The following is a 6907-nucleotide window of genomic DNA, read 5'->3' on the forward strand; positions in this document are numbered from 1 at the left end:
CTGTGCCATCTGATTCTTTCACAGGAAATTCCTGAACAGGCAAAACTAATCTTATAACGGCAGAGAAGGCAAATCAGTGGTTTCCTGGGGCTGGGGTCCAGGAATTGACTGCACAGGGGCATAAGGGAACTGTTTGAGGTGACGGAAATATTCTGTATCTTGATTGTGCTGGCTGGTGGTTACATGGGTTTCAAAACTTGTAAAAACCCACTGAACGGAAAAACAAAAAAACCCCACATGAAATTGTGTACTTAAAATGGGTGCATTTTATTGTATGTAAATTTTACCTCAGATCATTTGATTTTTTAAAAAAGCAGCCAATCTGGTTTCTTTAGCAACAGAAAAACCAGTTCTCCAAGTTAGGGGTGGCAGGGGGTAGGAAAGTTGGTAGGCGGGGGTGGGGTGGGGTGGGGTGTCAGTTTTTAAAAAACACAATTACTTGAATGGTGCTCTCTGGGAGGAAAACTGTTTCATGAGTCCCGGAAAAGTTGTTCTACCCTGCCCCGCACCCCTCCAAAAGGCCAGACGACTCCTTTAAGGCATCTGGCGGGTGGGGGGTCGGGAGGAGAACATGTGTGTCCTATCACCCTGCGGCTCCCTCTTCCCTCTGGTACTTCAGTTCTGCTGGGGTCAGGGCAGCAGAGGTAAAGTCCCTGGTCCGAGTCCTCTTGTGGCACAGGTTCCAGAGACAGGCAGGGAAGCGGAGCAATAGATGCTTTCACACCTCTGCCAGGTGTGTGAGCCCTAGAGAGAGAAGCTGGACTCAGGAGCTGGGCCTGGGGCTCTCCAGGGCCTGTTCTCCCGTAAGGGTAGAGCTGGTTACACGGGAGAAACAGGCTGTTTAGGCCGACAGTCAGAGGCCCCACCTCCCTTCTGCTCAGGATCTGACGGCCCCAGAAGGCCAAGGTCTAGACTGAGCTGCAGCACAGCCTCCACTCCCCGCTCTCCATCACTCCCACCTTCAACCCATCACCAAGTCCTGTCAATCCTCATCCAAGCACATTTCAAATGCCTCCCTTTTCTTGATCTCTCCTGTCCTCACCCCAGTTCAGGGCACTCTGCATCTTTGTACGTATCTCCCTACTCTTCTTCCTGCTCCCATTTTTTCCTCCCTACACTCCATCCAAAGCAGTCAAGTGATCTGTTAAAAAAGTAAACTAGGGCTTCCCTGGTGGCGCAGTGGTTGAGAGTCCGCCTGCCGATGCAGGGGACAAGGGTTCGTGCCCCGGTCCGGGAAGATCCCACATGCCGCGGAGTGGCTGGGCCCATGAGCCATGGCCGCTAAGCCTGCGCGTCCGGAGCCTGTGCTCCGCAACGGGAGAGGCCACAGCGGTGAGAGGCCCGTGTACCGCAAAAAAAAAAAAAAAAATAGTATACTAGATAACTCTTTGCCCCAAACCCTTCAAAGGTAAGTCATTACTTTTAGGAAGAACTCCGAAATCCTTAAGCTGTCCTTTGAAGCTTTGCAGAATCTAGTCCTGCCAGCCTCTCTGGAACCATCTGATGCCTTCCTCTTCTCACTCATGATGCTTTGGCCACCCTAACCCTCTCTCCTCTCCTCAAACACGCCCTCTTTCCTGCCTCTGGGTCTCTGCACATGCTATTCCCTCTCCTTTTGTGGTCTTCTCCTCCACTCTTCGCCTGGCCCGTGCTTCAGGTTTCAGTTTAGAAGCCACATCCTGCTCCTTTATGCTCACGTAATACTCTGTAATTTTTTTCTTCATACATTTTGTGATATTCTGTAATTATACATTGATTGATGTGACTCTTTGTTTCATGTCTGTTGCCCTAATTACACTTAACAAAGGCAACAACAGCATCTGATTTGCTCCTCACTGGATTCTTGAGCCCAAGCATCGTGATTGGCACTTAAGAGGCCTAAGAAGATATTCTTTAAATGGATGGATGAATGAATAGAGGAGTGTTTTTATTTATTTATTTATTTTCGTGTAGTTCTTTTTATTATACCAATTTATGTGCAAAGAGTTACTTTCCACTTAATATAAATACAGTTTCATACTAGAAATTCCATGGAGTTCAAGCCAATCCTTACTTGCATTCCTTGAAATGGAGTATACGAACTGGACAACCTTCCTTGTGTAGGAAATGTGATATCACATGTTGACCATGCGCTGACCCTCTCAGCTTAATCCCCCAATACTGTTCCAAAGTCCTAATTTGCTTGGTTTAGCCTTTCCAAAGTCTTTTTTTTTTTTTAATGAATTTTATTATTATTTTTTTTTGGCTGAGTTGGGTCTTCGTTGCTGCACGCGGGCTTTCTCTAGTTGTGGCGAGCGGGGGCTACTCTTCGTTGTGATGCACAGGCTTCTCATTGCTGTGGCTTCTCTTGTTGCAGAGCACGGGCTCTAGGCGCATGGGCTTCAGCAGTTGTGGCGCGAGGGCCCAGTAGTTGTGGCTCACAGGCTCTAGAGCGCAGGCTCAGTAGTTGCGGCGCACAGGCTTAGTGGCTCTGCGGCATGTGGGATCTTCCTGGACCAGGGCTCGAACCCGTGTCCCCTGCATTGGCAGGCGGGTTCTTAACCACTGCGCCACCAGGGAAGTCCCCCAAAGTCTTTCTTTATCTTAGCTTTTTTTTTTAAAGATGTACTTAAATGAGTTATTTTGCTGGTTGCTTCCATATTGCTTCATTCAAAATCCAAAATGGAGTTCAGAAAGACAACAAATAAAATTACAGCTAAAGTGCAAACTACATTTCTGAGTATCTGCCAAGGAGACACACCCAATCCAGCGTGCTCCTTCCAGTTCAATGGATTCCCCATTGGACCACCCGTGAAAATGTCAGTAGTCTTCATGAACCCCACAGAATTTACTGTCTCTTAGTTTCCCTTCTACTCTTAACCTTACCAACCGCCTATCAGGTACTGCAGAGAAGTGTTTTTAAAATCTAGGCTTTATTATTTTTTTAGGTATGGCAAGGCCAACAGATCAGGAGATGACTACCATTGAAAAAATAGTTTGTTAAACCCACAGATCCCAAGAGAAGGGGGCATGGCAAACCATGGGGGCACAAAGGGAAGCCCCACTGTCGGCCAGGTGTCAGAGGCAGTGAGGGGGAAGTGTGGACAAGAGCCTTCACTGAGGTTTCCTCAGTAAGTAACAGGTGAGGCAAGGTAAGAAGGCTGAGGATTGGTTAGTTTGAATAATCTCATTGGATTCTGGGCATATTTGGGGCTGTCCTTAGTTGCCTTAGTGGGGCCTTGGTCCTCGGGTGATTAGGGCAGTAGATCATGGCTGGAGCAGAAGAGCCCAGTAGAGGAGGTAGTTGGGGGTGTGGGATCTGGATTGGTTGGTTTGCAGTTGAAAGGTACACTCCCAGGTGAGTTGCTTACATCTCTAGGAACTGGCTAATCCCAGGAAGGGCAGTCTCTCCAGAGTCAGCTGGGCCCCAAGAGGTCAGAGCATCAGAGTACAGCAAATAGGAGATGTGACAAATTCAAGGGGCAAGCTGAGTATTTAATTTGAAGGAATTCCCCCAGAGGACTGGTCCTTCAGTTATTCTCACACACGCGCGCGCGCACACACACGCACGCATACTCTATACCCAACCATGGGACAGTAGGAACGAGCACAGCTCTCTGCTTTCTTTCTAGAAGCCGGACAGACACTTCTTCCTTCTTGTTTCCTTTCTACCAGGGATATTAGGACCAGTAACCACCTTCCCAACTAGAAGCTTGTATAACTCCCAGGGCACCTGGGCTTCTGCTTCAGAAAAGAACACCCATTCAGCTGGAACCAGAGCAGTGACACGCTCTGGGGAGGGCAGCACGCCTGCTCCACGCGCAGAAGGTGACTATGGGAAGGGCTGTGAGTTACCAGGAAGAACCCAGCCACCCGCAGATGCATTCCTCCCGGGGGTGGCGGGGTGTTGGTCAGAGTTCTAGGTTGTGGGCCACAGAATCCACCCCAGCTAGTTTGAACAGAAAGCTTTACGCAGGGTTAAAGACAGATCGCAGAATCAGTGGAGGGTCTCAAGGAACAGACACCAGCAGGAGGCTCCAGGAAGCACTCCCCAGACCACAACACAGAACCGTGCAGCCATGGGACCTTCCGCTCGTGCACGACTAAGCAGCTTCAGAGGCAGGCATCTCCGAGGAGCTGCTTCCTAAATCAGGAAGCCACCACCAGCAGCCACCAGATCCATACCGCCTCTCCCACAATCCCTGTCCCATCTTCCTCCTGACATAATCCAACGTCACATGCGCGGCCATCTGGTTGGTAGAAAGTAATTCACGTCCTGTACTCTAGGGGCAGGGGAGTCTGGGAAATGCCATTTTTAGCTCCGGCCTCTCATTTAGAGTGTGTGTGTGTGTCTATTAATCCATGTGTCCACCGCACATGGTCTGGTACCTTTCACTGGGCCTAGTATATGTTTTTAAAGCACCGAGCATGCTTACTGTTTTAAAACTGTGAATTATTGGACAAAATTCTCTGTCCCTAAATCTCCGTGGCTATGGCTGTACTCCCCATGATCCAATTTTCCAGATGCTCAAGGCCCACCTTCCTGGACATTTAAAGATGACTGTCCTCTACCCTCTGTTGGCATATACATGGCTTTTTAGAACGTAGAACCTAACATTTGCGCAAAATCCAACTTAAGATTATAGCTGCTTATCTAGCAGAAGATCACATTTCCCAGCTAGATGAGCCATTATTTTCTGCTGGGCCAGCTCAAGAGGCTTAGCAACTGGTCTTGACTTTTTCTGTCCCCTGAAATGCATTAAAAAAAAAAAAATCCCTGTAACCCATAAGACACACAGGTGAGGAATACCTTATCAGCATCCTCAGGATTTACATCAAGATCTCTGAGTTCAAATCCTGTCTCTCCCATGATTTCTATGTGTAATTTTGGGCAAGTCATTTAACTTCATGAAACAGCAATTTTCTCACCTATAAAACAGGCCTGGTAGCGACTACTTCATAAAGCTGTTGAGAAAAGGAAACAAGATAATAATATATAAAAACACTGTGTACACTGAAAAACTATTGAGCTAGCAAGTAGGCTTCATCTCATGAGCCAACTCCCATGAATTTATTAGCACTGCCTGAAGAAGTGGGTTGAGAAGGATTCTGAGGCTGTGTCTGGGCTCACCGGGAAACAGTGTTGTTGACTGGCAGAAATGCCTGTTGTGATTACCAGAGATTGTTGGCATTTGAAGGGCATCACAGATGCCACCTATTTGACGTTACCACTCTGGATATGTGGGTGTTGTAATTATCATTATAATGGCAGAAGTCTTCTGGGGTGGCCTTAAGAAGACCGTCATTAAAGAAGCAGCAGAGGGACTTCCCTGGTGGCACAGTGCTTAAGAATCTGCCTGCCAATGCACAGGAGGACAGGGGTTCGATCTCTGCAACAAGAGAAGCCACCACAATGAGAAGCCCGTGCAATGCAACAAAGAGTAGCTCCCGCTCGCCGCAACTAGAGAAAGCCTGTGCACAGCAACGAAGACCCAACGCAGCCAAAAATAAATAAATTTATTTTTTAAAAATCAGCAGAAAATCACCTGAAAAAGAACAAGGCTTGAAAAATCAAGTGATTCATTTTGTCAGACGAGGAATTGATTTCCCAAAACAGCAAACTCCAGCAGGGCCACAGTGCGCTAGGAACAGAGCTGAACACTTGGTTCCTTCGCATTTCCCTTGGGAGCCCCTTCTCCTCTGCTCCTTTGTCAAGTCTCCAGGCCAGGCCCTCTTCCATTGCCATGACACGGATTCCCAGAGCGATCTTATCCCCTCCCATGTCTTCACACCCTTCCACGGATATCTCTGGCCCAGATCTCCCAAGAGCTCTCCACCTGTGTCCAAACTGCTATCTGCACATTTCCACGCAGTCTGTATGAGACCCAGTGTCTAGCTGCAAGCAACAGAAAACACCTCTGGCATGTGTATGCAGAAAAAAACCTTCATTTAAAAAGATACCAAAGAGAGACTTCCCTGGTCCAGCGGTTGAGACTTCGCGCTTCTAATGCAGGGGGCATGGGTTCGATCCCTGGTTGGGGAACTAAGATCCCACATGCCGCATGGCAAAAAAAAAAAAAAAAAAAAGAAGATATTAAAGAGCTCATGGAATCTCTGAAAGGACAACCAGGCAACACAGCAGAGAACAGTGTCAAAGGTCAAGCCACAGAACAGCCACCAGAGGACACAGGCACAGCGTCTTGAGCCACTGATCTCACGGACGCTGAATAGTGGATACTGCAGCTATGACAGCTGCCACCACAGCCTCTCAACACCGGCCACCGCCTCGCTCCCCTGAATGGATTCTGCTCAGCTGCTGCTTCTTTGAGTTAACTTACAAATCAAAGTCCGGGGGGTGAGAAATGTCTGAGTGCCAGAGCCTAGGTTGTGTGCCCATGCTTTTGACTCAAGTAAGTCTGAGAAGGCAAGTCTTGATTTTTCGCTTTATGGTGGGAGGTAGGCTCTGCTTCATAAAGTTTGGAAGAGGGTTTGGGTGCTAGGTGGCACTTTCAGGCCAAGGTGGTTAAGAAGTAGGTATGTGTTCTTCACTTTCTCCCCCCTTTAGGTCTAAGGCCCTGGGAGATGGTGGAGCCACAAGATGGAAGGATGCTGAGTCCCTAAACCACCATGTCACCATGCTGACCCTGAATACCTGCACTGGAACATCATGTGGACCAAGAAAAAGGTTTTTTAATAAAAACTTTTATTATTTTAGGCCACTGATATCGTGGAGTTTATTTCTTAGAGCAGCTAGTACAGTAAGTCCCCTACATACAAACGAGTTCCGTTCCGAGAGCACATTCATCAGTCCAGTTTGTTCGTTAAGTCCAACAGAGTTAGCCTAGGTACCCAACTAACACAATCAGCTATATAGTACTGTACTGTCATAGGTTTATAATACTTTTCACACAAACAATACATAAAAAAA

Source organism: Globicephala melas, chromosome 2, assembly GCF_963455315.2.
Source record: "Globicephala melas chromosome 2, mGloMel1.2, whole genome shotgun sequence".
Classification (NCBI taxonomy): Eukaryota; Metazoa; Chordata; class Mammalia; order Artiodactyla; family Delphinidae; genus Globicephala; species Globicephala melas.